General features: G+C 38.7%; 1 protein-coding gene across 1 annotated transcript in view; it reads right to left on the bottom strand.

The window, feature by feature from the left end:
• Positions 1-18,557, bottom strand: part of DDX23 (DEAD-box helicase 23) — a 497,343-nt gene extending 478,786 nt beyond the window's left edge. Inside the window, exon 1 of the mRNA XM_044083796.1 lies at positions 18,463-18,557. The gene's annotated coding sequence lies outside the window, so the exon portion shown is untranslated. The remainder of the gene's footprint in view (positions 1-18,462) is intronic.
• Between the last annotated feature and the right edge of the window lie 963 nt (positions 18,558-19,520).

Genomic DNA, 19,520 nt, shown 5'->3' with positions numbered 1-19,520 from the left:
TCCACAGACTCCCCACTCAAAGTGATGAAAGAGGTCATATGTCTAGAAATACATCTGTCAGTACATAAAAATCTTACAAAGAAGAATCTACTACCTGTGCTCTCATATTTTAAAGATGCCACAGTAGCATGGAGCAAGTGTCTTCTTCCGTTACTGAGTAAAATCCAAATAATTAAAATGACTATTATGCTTAGGGTGTTGCTTACTCTCAGACGTATTCCACAAGCAACATTTGGCAATATCCTGGGAAAGATACAAACCAACCATAGGGTCATAAGCAAGTGTAAAAAAAAAAAAGGGGGGGTAAGCTTTCCCTCATTGCACCATTACAGCTTTGTTTGATAGGTATGTATACAAAAGAGATAGGAGACAACTGACATCCTCAATGCAGTCCCAAATTTGGGATTCCAGAGAACTGGATTTATGGGTTGAAAGGCAGAACTGGAATTCAAATAGAGCATCTCTCACTCTCACATTAAATTAACAGCTATGAAATCATCCATTACTCACCATAAAAATAAAAGTATTTTCTACGAATGGTGGATTAATGTAGACATCATTACAGTTAGTGATATATGGAGATGGTAAAGGTCTTCTACCGCTCAGTGATCTGGGGGATAAAGCAGGTAAGAAGAACTTATGATAGTGGAGTTATCTGCAGCCATGAAGTACCACTGGATGTATAAAAGGAGGGTAAAAATGATCACAGATAGGGTTTAGTAACTAGAATGGGGTTGGGGTATAACAGTCCATGACAATTAGAAGTACTTATGAATATACACTGCCAAACAGTCCATTACAATAGGAATCACTGACCCATACCTTAAGTCCATGTTAGGTGAGACAAATGCAGAAGAGGAATGACACAGTGGAAGGCAGACACTTTGTCAGATTAACAAACCTAGAGTATAAATCTCCTTTCTTAAAATTAATATACAACTGGCAAAAATGACGGTACATATTGGCGCTGCTATCAAGTTACTGCAGATTATCTTAATATGGACTGGTTTTGTCCTACAATGTATGTATTATGGACTCAAATTATACAAGGTATTGTTTATGCAATAAGACATGCACACCCATCTAGACATATCAAATTCTGGCTGATAGGAATTCTGCCACAAAGGTATAAATTACCAAAAATGGCATACTGCCGGAGTAGACATGATTGCAACCGTGTTACTGGTTATCTATAAAGGATGGACAAGCAGAATGGGCAACTGGACTCAAATCTCAAAAACTGGTATAACAACATGTATATGAAGTTATGCCAAGAAAATTCAGTGATATTTGTATTCTGTTTGGATACAGCTTACAACTGTGTAGTGGTCTGCAGTATTTATAAAGTACTCTAGACAATTAGGAGTACTACAGGTTTAGGAATGTTTGACAAATTTTAAAGCGTGTTATGAATTTTAAAGGTTTTGCTGTTAACCACTTGATTCAAAATTTTTTTAGAACTATAGAAAAGACGGTTGTCATTTGATTTAAAATGTTCATTGAAGTTTTATTTGACTAAAAAAGAAAATCCCTAGCAAAACAAAATATTAAAGAAAAATCATAGGGATAACGTTTCTTGTTACATATGAAGCCGAATTTGATATTCTCCAGTTCCTGTATGTCTAGCAGCAATACAGATGCATGCCAGCTACCAATGACGATGCTGTTCTTGACAACACTCATTGTGTAAAACAGATCGTAAATTAACTGCTTGCTACCAAAAAGAGGCAGAAATTTGTTTTTAAGCTTCCTTTTTAAAGGTGCCCCATCCTGATCTTGTTTACCCCTAGTGTCTTTAGGCATGGGGACACCACAAAGTTTAACTAGTATATACGTCTCCACTCTCTTCCTTCTACTATCTTATCAAAACAAAGGTGTCGCTGTCCTCAGGTTTCTAGGATAATTGCAGATTAATCCCCAGTCATCAAACTCCTTATTCAACTCATTCATTCATGCAACCATGTTAGTTTGAAATTTACCATGTTATGTTTAAATTGTTGTAATGTAACTCAAAACCTTTTATGTATCCAGTTGGACTAACCCGGTAAACAAATGTAAAATAAATAAATAAATAAATAAATAAAATGTATGGTCAGCAAAGTCTTAAACATTTTTGTCCCTACAGGATTTTACCACATGCTAAACAGGCACTCAGACTTTGCTAAAACACAATTGTCACATAGCTCCTTATAACTACAATTCAAACATGCATAATATGAGGTCATTTGACTGAAGTTGTATCTGGCAGTTTACCAAAGTTATTCAACTCATTCAAACATTTGGTTCTTCTGTTCAAGTTGTAGCCTAATAGGTTCTTACCAAGCTTATTGACAAATCCAGTACTGGTGGGATGCTTGCATTAGATTTTCACCACATAACCCATGTGAAAATTTGCATGCATGGATTTAAAGGTTGTTGGTTACGTACTCTGATGTCATAACTGTCAAGTCATCATCAGCTGGCAGGCTGAAGCTAGTCTGAAGGCAGTTCAATGGACCGTCCCATGCATTCTCCCAAGGAAGAAAATTCAATACAAACTGAATACAAGTGATCCTAAAAAGACTTGTATCACCCCTGGTTTTCCCTAAGGATCTTGAATACAAAGCATTCTTGCCCCCCCACCCCACACACCATTAAATTACTACTGCTTGGGATACCGATGAATAATCTTTCTGTCTTATAGCTGGGTGGACCAGTGCTACTCTGTTCTGACTTAGCCAGTTTCATATTCTATCCATTCCCAGCTCATGAACTACCTTTTATTTAATAACCTTACCGCAAATTTCCAACATACGTTATCCGTGGTGATGCAGCGGTAGCATTGTTGCCTCACAGCAAGAGGTTCTCCTGTTCGATTCTCGGCTGGAGTGCCCTCTGTGTGGAGTCTGCATGTCCTCCCCATGGTCGAGTGGCCTCCAAAAGACATGCGTGAATGGGCGTGCCTTCGTTGAAGGTTGGGCGTCGGGCTGGCAACTCAGCACCATAAAAATCGACTGCCAATCATTAGCGGACCGGAGTTCCGCTGTGGCAGGCACTAACCAGGAAAAGCCAAAAAGGCAAACAAACCGCTAACTCCCAACATAGCTTTTGACCTAACCACAGTACTACCACAGCTCTTTTAAGTTTTACAAATACTATTAACCAGTTCAGAAACAATGGACAATTAGTTTCCTCAATATTCTTAATCACGTCAAAAGCTTCTGACACCATCCCCCATCAAAAACTACTAAATGAACTTCTATCCCTTAAACTAAGCAATACCACCCTTACAGGGTTCCACAGCCATTTAACAGACTGAAAACAAGCTGTAAAATGGCAAAGTGAACTCTCCTCACTGTTACCTGTTACATTATGAGTACCACAGGGCTCTATTCTTGGTCAACCCCTATTCAGCATCTTTACCAACAAACTGTATACCACTACCAACCTTCCCACAATCATACAATACGCAGATGACTCTACACTCATCTGTACAGCCCCTTCACTCTCTAAAACTGCAAGAAATAATACAGCTTTCATTCACATTGGTAGAATCATGGCTCTCTCCCAATTAATTCTAAATCCTAAAAAAACTAAACTTATGATTTTCTCTAATAACAAAACCCAAGACCTACACTCTTCCTTCCAAATATATTCTGAAAATACTAAGATAGAATCTATATCACATACTAAGCTACCTGGTGTCACAACAGATAAAAATGTGAAATTCGAAAAACATCCATCTCTAACCATAAAAAAGTTCACATTAAACTATGCTCTCTATACAGGATTAAACCACATCTCACTGACTCCAAAAGTCAAACTACTGCCAGAATTCATCTATTCTCTACCCTTCTTTACGCCTCTGCCCCTTTCAACAATCTGAAAAAAAGTAATCAAAGCCAGTAGCCTGCTATTACAACACTGCCAAAATTGCTACAAAATTAACATATAGATCCCATTCACTGTATTGCCTTACGCCAACTAAACTGTCTCGAATTACCTAATTTTCTACCTTACACTCAACTAATAATGGCCCATAACATAGTAAACCAACCAGAAATGTCCAGCGCTATGCAATCTACTTCAAACACAAACTAACAAAAGACAACTGAGATTTTCTGATAAATTTCTATTACAAGTCACAAAAGCTAACAACTACTATGGAGACCTCTCTCTCTCTACTCTAATCAAATCTCTGTTACCTGGAACTTGATCCCCCAGAGCATCTTAACTATCTCTAAACCCTCTCAATTCAAAATACTTCTCAAGATCCACCTATCCAATGCCTGGCTATGCTCTTGTCTAAATCCTAGCTAAGCAATGTCCCACTCTACAAGACCTCACCCCTGTATACAGTCATTAAGTAATACACTCAAAGGAAATTCTATAAATATGACTTATGTAAATAATGAACCAACTAGACACATTATCAGCTACCTTATCATATATTGTGAGTCTTTCCTCTGAATAAACTGAGTTTTCATAGAATTTGTAACAACTTTATGAACTGCATTAACTTCTATACACTTATTTAATAACTGTGTAATTTATTTCTTTGTATACATTTTGTTCTAAAATTTGTTGCATCATTTGTAACTTCTGGGGCTTTTTCCCCCAGGCCGCTGCTGAAAAAGGGCAACTGCCCAGTTGGCTTATCCCGGTAAACAAACACCAAATAAATGTTTCTCAATTTATATTTAAAGAAAAGCTCTACCCAGCAATTCCAACATTGTTTCTTTAATCATAATTTGACATATGGTATGATACTAATGCATCAGAATCACCTTGTGTGTGTGTCATACTACACTTTAATTTTTAATACCCCAGATGGTCATTCTGGAGACTGCCATGTCATTTTGTTTATCACAGTATTTGTCTTCCTCCTGTTATGGAGTCTGTGCCCTTTCTATATGACATGTTATATAAACATAATAACATTTTGTTCTCTCACCATTTAGACACAATGACAGGCTTCTTAGACTCTGGAAGCTGCCTGAAGTTTTTTTTTTCCGCAGAAGGACCCCTGATTTGTGCATATCGATACCTCTATTTCATAGCACACTTAAACCATCCTTGAAATAAACACTCAAGGAGCAGTTTTTTTTTTTTTTTTAAATCTGCAGTCCTTATAAATTTGCAAACTCTTACTCCATACTATTTCTGAGATATCATACCAGTCACTTCACAGTAAAGTACAGTTGTGTAAACTCTTGTCATAACAGTAGATGCCCTTCTCTTCACTGCTGATGTATTCTAAACAGAAGGGATCTTCCACCCGCTTGGCCAGTACATCAAAGCCTAAAGATGTTGCATGCACCGTAAGTCACACCTATGCTCCCTGCACAGATCGTAGGGCATTAAAAGGATGTACGGATGCACCTACCCAGAACTGAACTGCCCCAGAGGAGAACAGTCTCAACAGGACAAAGGAAACCATGTACATCCAGAAGCGAAAAAAAAAAGCAGAATAAAAAGGGGAACCCTCAGCCAGAAGGGAATCTAAAACAAAAACAAGATGGGATTGGATGGAGGGAGCGAATACTGCAAAAGTAAATAGAAGGACATCTACTGTTATAGTAAGATTTTACATAACTGTACTGTCCTTCTATACCACTGTTGCAGTATTCTGAACAGAAGAGAGAGGATAAAAGTTCAAGAAACAGAATGGGAGGTGGTAGAATGAAAAAAGCCCTCAACAAACCCATATAAAATGGTTCTAGCAAAACCTGCTGTGGCCCTAGAAACCACATCCAACTTATAATGCTTAGTAAAGGTGTGCACCGAAGACAAGTAGCAGCTTCAAGGAGGGAACTGGTGTCCAACCCCTTGAAGAAGGCACCAGAAGAGTGAACAGCCCAAGTAAATGAGCTTTAACAGAAGTAGACAAGAGATTTAGAATGAAAAGTATAACAAAAGGAAATGGCCTTAGACATCCAGGAGGAGATGGTTTGCTTAGAAACAGCCAAACCCAATGTCCTCGGATGAAAGGAAACAAAAAGCTGATCAGACTTACGAATGGCCTTCGTTTTATCCATACAGTACCTGAACTGTCAGTGTAAATCCAAGGTATGCAGGACCCTCTCACTAGCAGACTGAGGAGAAGGGAAAACGAAGGGAGTTGTACTGACTGATTCAAGGACAACTCATTTACTACCTTGGGTATAAAAGAAGGATTAGTATACAGAGACACCCTGTCCCTGTAATAAAACATAAAAGGAGGAATGGCCATAAGGGTCTTGTGCTCAGAAACCCTGTGAGCAGAAGTAAGAGCCAGCAACAAAAGTGTTCCAGGTACAAAGATGCAAAGATACAGAATCTGCAAGTTCAAAAGAAGCCCAAGTTAATTTTTCCAAAACAAAATTAAAAGGTCCCAAGAAAGAGAAATATGTTTCCTTGCAGGCCTAATATGCAGGATGCCTTTAAGAAATTGTTTGACCTCAAAACAAGAAGCCAAATGAGATTCAAGGGCAGACAAGCACAAATGGCTAACAAATGGGCCTTCATTGAAGAATAGGCCAGGCCAGACTGGAGCAACTCACGCAAATAAAAGAGGACAAAAAGGAACCCCACTGTAAAAGGATCCTGCTTACACGCATTGCACCAGATAGAAAATCTTTTCCATTTGGACATACAAGATTTTCTGGTTGAAGGTTTCCCTGACTCCTATAACACCCTGAGCACATCCTCAGAAAAGAGGTGCCAAAAAGGGATAAAAACAGAAGTAGTGTCTGCTGAAGAGTGGAAAAGTGAGGATGGATGAGAGACCCCCCCCCATCCTGTGTGAGGAGATCCAACCAGTGAGGTAACTTGTGGTGACTGCTCCTGGCCAGATGCATTAAGAGGGGGAACCAATGCTGTCTTAGCCAAAAGGGAGTCACTAGCAAGATGTTTTGGAGTCCACCAGTCTGAATCTTCTGCAGGACTTTTGGAATTAGAGGAAAAGGAGGGAAAGCATAAAGAAAAATCTCCTTCCAAGGAAAAGAAAGGGTGTCCGTCTTCCATGCCAGATGTCATGGCACTCTAGAACAGAAGAGAGGATGCTGCCTGTTCAGAGGGGAGCCAAAAAGATCTACCTGAGGAATACCCCACAGTTGGACAATGTCCAGAAACACGTCTGTGAATCATCCATTTGTGAGCCTGTGTTGTGGACCTGCTCAAACAGTCTGCCACTAGACTATGCCCTGAAAGAATGTATACTGCCTGAAGTGTTAACCAATAACTGCTTGTTGACATACCACATCACTGTAGTGTTGTCTGTGTACAGCTTCAAGGAGCCTGGAGAGAACATGGGGTAGAAAGCTAGAAGGGCCAGAAACACAGCTCTCATCTTTTTGAAGTTGATATGGTCTGATTTCTTATGAAGAGGCCAGAGACCCTGAACTTTCAGGTGACCGAAAGAAGCCCCACACCCCATGTCTGAGGCATCCATGAACAGTTCTTGACAAGGACTGGACTCTGAAAGGGCAGGTCTGGTTTGAGAGGAAACTTGAATCCATCACTCAGATTTTTTCTTTAGGCAGAGGAGAGGTACACTGAAATCCAGAGGGTAACAATGCTGTAGCCAAACTGACTTGAGGTACCATTGAAGCTTCAGCATATGCAGTCTGGCAAGAGAAAGCATTGGAATAGAACAGGCCATGAATCCCAGGGCCTGAAGAAACTTCCTGGCTGGCATGACGGTCACTGGAAGAAGATACTGAAAGAAGGCTGTCAATGACAAAGTTTTTGGAGGTGGAAGAGAGGCCAACATTGGCACTGTCTGAATTCTGCATCTCAGATACACATGATCCTGAGAGGGAGTCAGGATGGACTTTTGGAAGTTGATAGTAAACATCAGACTTTGAAGAAGAGAAATGGTGAACTCCAGATCTTGTAATAGGGGACTTGGAGAAGGCGCCTGAAGCAAGAGGTCATCTAAACAAGGAAAAATCTGGACGCGTTGGATCCTGCAGAAAGGAATCACAGGAGCTAGGCATTTTGTGAATATCCTTGGGCAGTAGAGGCCAAATGGGCAAATCAGAGAACTGAAAACAAAAGGAAGAAATAGAAAAACAAAAAACCTCCCGAAAAAAGGGTGAACAGGGATATGAAGGCAAGCATCTTTCAGACGCAAAAACACCAGAAAAGCCTGGGGTAGTAAAAGAGGGAAGAGGGTTTGAAGAGTAAGCATCTGAAAAGAAGGGACCCGGATAAAAGTGTTGAGCAGGGAGACATCCAGAACAGGTTTCCAAGTGCCCTCCTTTCGAGGAACCAGAAGCATCCTGGAATAAAAACTCTTTCCCACTTGGAAAGGAGAGACCGGTTGAATGGTTCCTTGGTTCACTAAGGACCCTAGAACCTCCAGGAAATGATGAAGTTGCCCTACAGGAGGTTGAAGGATCCCTGAAAGAGCAGGCAGAGACTTCCATACCATGAAGTAACCAGGCAGAGACTTCCATACCATGAAGTAACCCTGACAGATAATAGAAAAAACCCAAGAGTCTGAAGTGATGAAACACTAATTTGAAAGACAAAGGAAGCTGATCTAACAGAAGTGAGGGGGTGAATATCAGATAAAGAAGGCTTCTGGGCCAGATAAATCTGAGAAGCCTTAGCAGAGGGGGACCACCACCCTTCCTGCCTTTGGAGGCCTGGTGGGGTTGCCTGCGAACAAAAGCAGATCTAGAAGGATAATAGGAGAGACAAAAATATATTTAAGGTCTTGCAAACCTTTGCCTTTCCCTTGAAAAGACTTAAATAGGCCAGTAGCAGCATTCCCAAAAAGATATTTTCCAAAGAAGCATCCAACAACTTGGCCTTAATGTCCTCAGGCAGAGACAGGAGTTGAAGGCAAGCACACAACCTTATGACAGACCCAAAAGCCGCAGCCCCAGAAGCAGCTTCGGCAGCATCATAGCTACATTTAGAGTGGTTAGCCACTTGAGAAGCAGAACCTAAAAAAGATTTGCCTTCAGAATCAGAGAGGTCAAAAATAACCTGACAAGCCTAAGCAATCAAGGCCAGAGCACATCCAATCATGTGGGTGTGATAATTAACAGCCCTAAAGGACAGACTGGAAGCAGTGTAAACTTTCTTACCAATTCTCTCCATTGCCATGCTATCCTTATCAGAAGGCAACAGTTTGGAAGGCGGCAAGAGGTTAGAAGGTTTGTCAGAAGAGACTTAAAAAACAGCAAGATCAGCAGAAGGACATTTAAATAAAAATTACCAATCCCCAGGAACCTTATAGAACTATCAGGTTTCTTAGGACCAGGAATCAGGAGATTTAAAAGCAGCAATACAAGTGTCTAACAAGGCAGCCAACACAGGAGGAACTGCCAATGGTTTAGGAGTATCCACCTAAAGGAACTCATAATATCTCCTATAAATATCAGACACTTGAGAAGAATCTCACCTAAAGTATTCCGTCATCTTAGCCACTGTGCAACCAAAGGACAATTCCTCAGAAGGAGACTCGGGGCCAACCGAGTCCTCCTCATCAAAACTATTAGCCAAAGGGGAAGGTAGCTGTGAAAACTAGAACACAGACCCCTCATCAAGTACTGAATCCTCATCTGAGGAATCCAGTTTCCTAAGCCACTTAGAAGGGGTAGAGGTCCAAAGAGGAGCAGGCACCGAAATCCCTTGAGGGAGGCTTCAGGGACATCACGGCAGAAAACAAGCCCTGAGCAAACACTTGCCATTACCTTTGAGGATTCCTTAGGACAGATTGAAGCATGCTTTGTTTCTTCTTTTTTTGGAAGGGACATTTATTATTATTTTATTTACTGCATTTGCATTTGTTGACCAGGATAGCCCACTGGGCCAAGTCGGCCCATTTTCAGTGGAGGCCCGGGGTGAAAAGCTCCACAAGAATAGTTACATTGCATTGCATTACATTTACATTGAATTACATTTACATATATGTAGGATTACATTACATTACTATTAATAGAACAATATTCATTCTAATGTATTAGGTAACATTAGTAGAATAGGAAATATTATTAATCATATTTAAATTAAAACATAGAGAAGCTCATTAGGTACATCCTTAGCAAATACCGGAGGTTCCAAACCTTGCCAAGATTCGATAAGAGAACCCGGAACCTCCTTCTTGACCAATATTTGAGGAATTCCACTAAGACCCTCCAAGATAATCAACTGCGGTTCCCCCTCGACATTCAGAGCAAATGCCTGCAAAACCTCAGAGGATGTGTGAAAAGATGTATCCTTTCTGGCCACCAACAGGGTCACAGCAGAGCAATCCGATGCAGATGCCGAAAACCAATAGAGCCATTACCCGCTTCTAGAGGAACTTCCAGTGGAGGCTGGACAGCTGCAGAATCCAGTCAAGACTTTCTGGCCATCTTCTTACCTAGCAGGAGTATCTTGGGGTTAAAGGATTCTGCAGAAGTAACTTGGGCTGTTTAGGATGTTGCTTTTCAAGATAAATGGTCAGGGAAACCAAATGGCCTCTGTCATAAGCACAAATGCCTTACAGATAACTACAAGAAGTATGGTCGTGGGAAGCACCCAAACAAAGACACTGTTCATGATGATCCTTACAGGGAATCTGCCTTCCACACTGACATTTTCACTTCCTGGATAACATGAACTCTAGGAAGCAAAATAAAATACAAGACCAAGAAAAGAAAAACAAAATGCAACCCAAACAGAGCACTTATCTGGTGCTAGGTTTTCAGCACAGCAACAAGGCATTCAGACCAACTAGCAATAATGGCATTCGAACTGGCGGCAAAGAAGTTCTTGGTAGCTGCATCTGTAAATCCCTTTTATGCCCTACGTTCTATGCGGGGAGCACATGTACAGCGCATACAAGATTATTAAGCTTTGGTATACTGGCCAAGAGTCAGGCTGCCCTGACCGAGGGATCCCTTCCATTTAGAATACTGCAACAGTGATGTAAAAAGACATCAACTCTATCTACTCATCTGCAGCTGACAGTAGCTACTTTAACTATTAATGTGTGCATCTTACAGCCTGTTATTGACTTCAGAAATACAGTGTTAGAATATGAGACTGGGGTTAGTGACTAACACTAAACTACAGAGAGCAGTATGTCTAGAATGGTCATACAAGCTGTGACAAATACCTTTCTGCAACATAAAATTTGAACAGGCAAAATATGGTGGGACCTTCATGAACTATTGTAGAGAAAATGGAAATGAAATGTAATGAATTGTTTTAGGGATTACCTGCATATTTTTATTTATTTCCATTTGTTTACCAGTTTACAGTACTAATAAAACCTGACCAATTGCAGGCCCAGCCCATATAGCAAATAAATAGAGTACAACAGATAGCATAACATATTCAACAGTACTATATATGCATAACATAAACAGAATTACATGGTAAATTATGGTACTATTATAAGAATACAGTTATATCAATAACAGACAAAGGCAAAAGGGAGGCAGTTCTATTTACATATATACAGGTGTGTTCTTTCTAGGTGATATTACAGGGGAAAACATAACCCTGAACGTTGTGTTTTTTCTTTAATAATAGCTAGGGGATATTGCTTTTATTGGTTCAATGAATGCAGACAAGTAAATTAAAAAAAAAATTTCAGTTAGACTGTTCAGGACTCATGTGAGATGTCAAACTGCATGCCAATAAAGTCCATACAAATTCATTGGGAAGAAACGCTTGATATGGTCGATTCTTAATCAGCATCTGGTGAAAATTACTAAAAATCTCCCAACACGCGTCTACCTGCTGAAAGATTCTTATTTCCTTGGCAACAGTAGCAGAGAGGGGGCTACCAGTCATGTGGTGCTCTTTCAAATGAATATGGAATTTCTCCTGGTTTCTATGACACTGCTTCTAATACTGTCTCCAGGTCATTCAGAACATCGATGTTCATTTCATAACCCCCACCCCCCAAGAATGAGCATCATTACATCCTCTTCAGTGAGACACAATAGCTGGCATTGTAAATACACAACTATCACCACCTTTATGCCCACTACATACAAACTTTACATTCATCTTTTTCCACTGCTACTACTTATAAGCTCCTCGTCAAGGAAGTCCTAAGGGATCGGAAATCTGTTTATACCTAAAACTCCAAAAGTTCTTGAAATAGCTAGACCCAAAACCTACCTTCTTTGACTTCTGATTACTAAATGCCATGCCCTTAAAATTACCTTTTATTACATAACAACTTAATCCGCAATCATTTCTAAGAAAAAAATGTTCTGCATGACATTAACTTGTATACTAACACTTGATCCACATTCTCAACATCTATTCACAACTCACAAGAAATGTCTCTTACTGACAAAAATGATAGATAACTGCCAAGGCTATACCGTCTCTTGCTACTGTTACTGACCACACCCCATAGATAATCTTCCATTGGTTTACATAGTGCTATTCTCTTTTGTTACATGAAGTTTAAACTTCAGTCATTTTTGCTGCTGCATATTACTTCTAGAAAATATCTTTATTTGTATCATTTTGTATGTTACTCTTTCTACATGTGCACCAAAGTGCCTTAAAACAGCAGGAATGAACGTGTTACATACAAAAAAGCCAGGAAACTGCATGTGCCAGATTTATAGACATTAAAGAGAACATGTACTAATACACTGCCAAATTCCTCTTCTGTTTCTGAACAGTTCCATGGGTTCATTTACTTCCCCATGAACAATCACTATAACAATTCAACAAGTACAACACCTTTCAGTCATGCTACTTTCAGAAGCAAACTGCTTTGGATATGACATCACTCAACATCGGACCACTAACCACAACCTTGTGGTCAGGAGGAATTAACTGTGCCATGACAAACTCTAGCATATTAAGATTCATCTCCTCTCCACTGAATTATCTTCACTTTTATTGAAATGCAATTTAAACCACTTCTAACTACTGCACCACATCATAGATAATAACCTCCTTCCATCTTGTCAACATGGCTTTAGGACTAACAATACTGAGACAGCTTCCCTAACCTTCTTTCACTTTATCTACTAAAACCATAATGAAGGCAAACCAGCATTCTCTGACTTTCCCAAGGCATTTCATACAGTCTTTCACCCAATAAAAATTGGGCAGATTTCTGCTCCGAGACCTCATACTACCTTCTATTCATTGCTTTCAAAGATACCTTAACAGCAAAACTCTGTGTGCACAATGGCAAAAAACTAAAGTCAGTGCCCCCCCCCCCAAAAGGGTCACCCTTGGTCTCTTACATTTCGATATATTTATAAATGAAGTACCCCCCTGTCCACTTCAAAGAAATATAATATACAAATGAGTCTACTATTACCTGTTATACCTACCACCACACAAATTTACAAACTCTCACTCAAAAATCATTTACATCTTTTGAAATATGGCTACAAAAGTCTGATCACTTCTTGAACATCAAAATGATCAAACTTATGATATTCACTCCTACACCATCCTCTCGCTTGACAAATGAGTTCACTCTGTCATCCTCAAACAATATAAAGATCAATAAAAGTAAAAAACACACGTACCAAAACCAGTAAAATCAACCATTTAATTGCTAAACGAACAACTTAGCGCTTTCGCCAACCAAAACTGAGGCTTCTTCAGAGTTGTTCTGAAATTTTACACATACACCTTATATACTGATACTTAAATCAGAATAACATTCACCTACCAATGAATCATAATGTAAAAATGTATTAAAGAGACAGTGTTGTCCCAAACTGTTGCATGATTCCATACGAAAAAAATATATATATTGTTTCAGTTTGACATACCATATTAGGTTTAAAAACATTGAATTATCTATATTTACACAATTTGATTATGCCTAATTTTTTTAATTAAGGCTTACTTGAGATAAAATCATTCAAACCATGGTAGCATTTAACCTCAATTGCCAGAGGGATTCCTTACCCTCCAAAACTAAATTAATGTCTCCCCCTCGTTCCTTCATGAAAACCCTGTCTATAACAAAAAATACATTTTTTTTAATTGGTGCATTTCTCTGAATGTGCATAAAGTGCATTATGAGTGTCCTTATTCTTAATAGCACTCGTATGTTCACTTACTCTGTCCCTTAACCTCCAAATGGTTTTGCCAACATAGAAGCCGGGACATGATAAACAAGTAGCTACATAAACCACATGTGTAGTGTTGCAATTACATCTGCCGGGACACTGTATAGAAGTATCAAACCCTTGGATATAAACACAAGGTCCATCATTTATATACCTGCAAAAATTGCAACTTCCACATTTGAACATGCTTGATTTATAAATTGATCTATTGCTTTTCCATTCCAGAATATTTTTCACATTCCTCCCCCTAATGAAAACTACCTGAGGCTTTGTTCCTAAAGTAGCTGTCATCTCCCGTTAAAAACATAATTCCCAGCATTGATTAATAATGGCAACAAGCATTTGACTGCTCTCGTTATATTCCAAAACCATGGCATTAGTTTTCCCACTTTCATAGATCAAACTGTTGCTTCTGGGCTCTCAGTTAGACAATAAAATTGGCAAGAAAGTTGATTCCCTCTTCTTAAAAACTTCCTTTTTGATATTAATTAATAACTTTAAAGGGTAACCCCTTTCCAGGAACATCCCTATTAAAATTATACATCTCTTCCTGGAACACATCGTCACTACTGGTAAGTCTTGACAACCTTACCATCTGCTCTTTAACAACACTTTGTTTTTGAAAATGGGGATGGTTACTACTGAAATGCAACAAAGTATTTGAATAGGAAGCTTTCCTGTAGATGGTACTCTCTAAACTTTTGTCCTTGTTTGATAGACTGATATCCAAGTAGTTGATATGATCTTTGGCCCAGGTGCTAGTGAATTTCAAAAAAGCTGTGGTCCCGTTAAGGTACTTCACAAATTCTCTCGCTTCCTGTTCATCCCCCTTCCACAAAATGAGGATATCATCCAGGAATCTATTGTAAGATAAAATTCCTTCATGATACTGTGATTGAAAAACATACTCTTTTTCCCAGTCTAACAACACAAGACTGGCAAAAATGGGAGCACATTTGGCTCCCATTGCCACTCCAGCTGTTTGATGAAAAATTTCCCCCTCAAATATGAGGAAATTATTTTTTTAAAACCATCCCCATACACTCAACCAACAGGTCAACTATTACCATATCAGTTACCCCCGGACTCACAATACTGTTCCTGAACATTTCAATACCCCTTTTGTGTGGGATTATGGAAAACAAATTGACCACGTCAATTGTCAGGAAACTGTACTTAAAATCATCTAGGTTTCTAAATCTGGTCAACCTATTTAAACAATGTCATGAGTCCTTTACAATGTGATCAACCATCTTCAACAGGTGTTTTAGTTTATTGTCAATCCAAGCAGACAGGGGTTCAGTTTTTGAACCCCTGGTAGAGACAATGGGCCTGAAAGGTGGATCTGCGATAGATTTGTTAGTTTTTGGAATTCCCAAAACAGTTGGTAAAAAAGATTTATCCACGGTTAGAAATTCCTTTTCTTTCTCACTGACATGACCTTCCAAACACTCTTGTGATAAACTAATATCAAATACGAAGTTACACCAAAAAAAGTTTATTCGATAAAGCTTTCGGGTCTACACCCTTCATCAGTATGATTTTACAACAGTAATAACACATTTAAATAGGAGAGTCAATTAAACACATGCTTCAGCCCAACCCACTCAATCAACAAACTAGAATTAATTAAAATTATTTAAAAGAGCAACACCGTAAAACATAGAAATTGTACATGCTATAAGCTTGATATCACTTAAATATAACTTAAAAACTATACATATAGAATTATATAATGCTTCAATAAATTTAATTTAAACTGGTTATATATACCTATACCTATAAATACATACCTATACTAACACAATACAAACATTACAAATTCTAATGCCCAAATTTTACAACTAACTCAATTGCTACTTCATAACTTTTCTCTCTAATTCTTTTGGTTCTGCCTGTACTTCAGTGCCATATTCAAACTCCTGAATGCTGCATTTGAAAGCCTCAAGCAGTTGACAAACCTTCTAAAATTTAAATCCATCCTTAAAGATTCTCTCTTCTCATCCTGGCTCTGTCAATGCTCACATACCCCTGGCTAGATAATCTCTCCTCTTTTATCAATCTACCTTTGCTAAATTAGCCTTGTATGTCTAACAGTTTCACTAGTATTTTGCTGTTTGTAATAAGCAACGCCTTACTCCATTTAACATTATGTATCATGCAATATCATGCTAATTCATACCAACTTACATTCCAATCGAACAAGACACTTTTTAATCTACACACTACCCAAACTCTCCTAAATTTGCTTTCACAAGAAATAATGTTTCTTGGGTAACTTTTTATGTATATTTGATTCATCTCAGGTTTGTAGTCCACTACACTGCTCTACACTGTAACCTGATACAACCGATACCTTTCTTATTCAACCTGCACAACTCTATCAACCAGTAAACTGCCTACTACTTGTTTCAACATTTTTGCATACAGTTCATAGTTCAGCTACTCCAAGTGCATCTGCAATGCTGCCACGTATATTGTACAGAGTTTAGCTAATCCAACTGCACTTGCACAGCTGCAGCAATTGAACCTATGCTGGAATTTTTCTCCCAACACATTTACAAAAGGATGGTAAAATATAAACACATTATCAAATAGCACAAAATCTGCAGACTTTAATGAAATGCACTGCAAAATTCTATCACACAAGGTTATTTATTTTTGCTTCAGAAAAATGGAGATACAAGATCTGTTACCTCTTTCTTTAAATTATTGTTGGCACTAGTATGTTGGTCATGTAGTACAGTTTTCTATGTACAAGACGGCTTCAAAAATCACATGCATGAAGGGGGGAATTAAGAAAATTGTGTGAAGGGCTATATCAAGCCTGAAAATAGGGACATACCTCCAAAAATAGGGACAGGGTAAATCAGGGCTGAAAATAGGAATGTTCATTCAAAACATAGAAGGTTGAGGCGTCTGGTCAAAGCTAAGGTATCTGGGAATTGCTTTAGATTCTACACTAAGTTTTGGGCAACACACTAAAGTAGTAAGCAAAACATTTGCTCAGCTAAAACTATGTTATAAAATCCCACATCTTTTTCTTCCTCTTTCCCTCAACCTCTAGTAAAAAACTTATTCTAAAAACTGAATATGGCCTCTAATTAATTTCTTCTCCTTCAAGCACAAATACACGGAAATTACAGCCAGCCATCAATAAAACATGCAGAGTTGTTCTTCTAGCTGACTACTCTACCTATTATTATATTCTCTTGGAGCACTTGAATTGGTTAACATTAAACCTTTGAGACATTCTACTACTTGTTAGAGATTTCTACCTTCACTACTTGTGGTTCTTGGTTCTTTTCTTCTGATATTGTAAATAACATTGTACTAAAATAAATGTATATGTAAATATTTTATATCTTTGCAATCGGCCTGTACTAGTGATTGTGTGTGTACTCTAGGACAGTTGTTTACTGTATTTCATAGTTTGAGCACTGCCCTTGAAACCCAGGTCATTTCTGGAAAGGACATGCTGACCAGTCTACTTACCCATTTAACAAAGGGAAATAAAATATATGCTAGTCCCTTAACAGGTAGGCTGCTTAGGTATGAACTAAAGATTGAGGGAATATGTTTCTCTCTCTTGCATTGCAAATCACTGCAAGACAGCTGGAATCATATTATCAAAAGTTAGAGAATTAGAGCATGAAATATTTCATAACTACTTTAAAGCAAACAACCTCTAGTCTTGAGTAAAAAAAAAAGCATATTTACACAGCTCTCAACCTTCAATCTCCAAAATGTGGGAAAGTCTCTTTCTCTCTCTCTAATAATATGAACTAAATGTAAAACAGTTACTAATAACTTAATAACAGCTTCAACTATGAAGATCTCATCATGGTCAGAATGTGTTTGTTTATACTTCTAGAAAGTTATTTTGATGAATTAACATGCTTCAGCATAATTTACCATTGATACAAGTTTTAAAAATCTTATCAATTAATATGACATCCTTTCAATGTGAAACAGCATGGATCATGAACTTTTAAAACTCAAAATAAGGGATGCTTCTTATGATGAGGTACATTTGAACATTTAATATCAAGCAAATGTTCTAAAACAAAAATCAGTACAAGCCAAATGGTTTACAGACTAGGGATGAACACAAAACTTGACAGCTATACAAGCAGAATATGGGAACATGCAGGGACAGTCCAGTAGAACAATGCAACACCAATACAAATCAGGTACAGTAACTGATGTATAAAAACAGGCAGCTTGAAAGCACAGAACAAAAGTTACGAGATGAGACTTAAAGCCAAGAGGATAGCTCCAGAAGTCTTAAACTAAAGGGAAACGATTCTAAACCACGACATGTCTTACATCACGTATATACACGAGCACAACAATATTCTATGACATTATAAAAAGTATGATAGGCTTCACTGGGGAAAATAAGGAGCAAACACCACAATGACATACTCACCGCCACTACACTCCACAACCAAACAAACGTAACTTCACCGTCTGAACACAACCACCATCTTACCGGAAACTGCGTGTTTCAGGGGAATTGTAGTTCTCGCTCGGTTGGAACTACAACTCACAAGAACCTCCAGGAGTGCAACATGTATTACTTACGAGAGCGTATTTTTGTGAATTTGGGAAGAGTGTACGTTTTTTCAAAATATGATTAATACGGTCTGGCAATTGTTTCAACATTTTGGGTGCTGTCTGTTTTCCAGTTATTATCTTGACTACATTGGAGGAAAACACGAAAGGGAGCAAAAGTTCTTTAACATAATGTTACTGTAGAAGGCAGATCTTCTTTTTTCGGCTTTTTCCCGGTTAGGGATCGCCACAGCTGATCCCCAGTCCACTCATAGATCAGCAGTGGAGTTTTACAGAGTCGAGTTGCCAGCCCGGCACCCAGCCTTCTACAGAAGGCACAAACACACACGCACTCATGCCTAGGGCCAATTTAGAGTATCCAATTTACCTACAGCATGTCTTTGGGATGTGGGAGGAAACCCACGCGACCAAAGGGAGGGCATGCAGACTCCGCACAGAAGGCACCCCAGCCGAGGATCGAACCGGAGAACCTTGCTGTGAGGCGGCAACGCTAACCGCTGCACAATCGTGGCCGCCCTATGCCTGCGATATTGTAGAGATCAAATCTTAATATAAACAAAGCAGCAAAAACTCAACAGAATGACTTGACGCTCATTTTTAAAGGCGAACAGGCGTACCTGTTGATATTGTGGTATGGTTTCCAAAAATATCTTGTTTTGGTGAGAACTTGTTCACTTAGGGGCAACCAAACAGAATGGGCATGGTTCTCAACTTTTTGTCTCAAAGATGTGGAACACTACCTCCCGTAATGAGGACCAAATGGGCAACGCTTCCTAACACCTTTAATTGGGAAGCTCACACCATGATTAAATAATGCTAATTCACGTTTACAATAAGTTCTGTATATGAAATTAACTTGTCAATGGTACTTGTTATAAAACCTGTAACAATGACTGGAACTATCCTGAAACA

The sequence above is a fragment of the Protopterus annectens genome, chromosome 9.part0, assembly GCF_019279795.1.
Source record: "Protopterus annectens isolate FY-2018-M chromosome 9.part0, PAN1.0, whole genome shotgun sequence".
NCBI lineage: Eukaryota > Metazoa > Chordata > Ceratodontiformes > Protopteridae > Protopterus > Protopterus annectens.
Note: the sequence above shows the minus strand (reverse complement) of the source record. Positions and strands in the feature narration are given on the sequence as shown.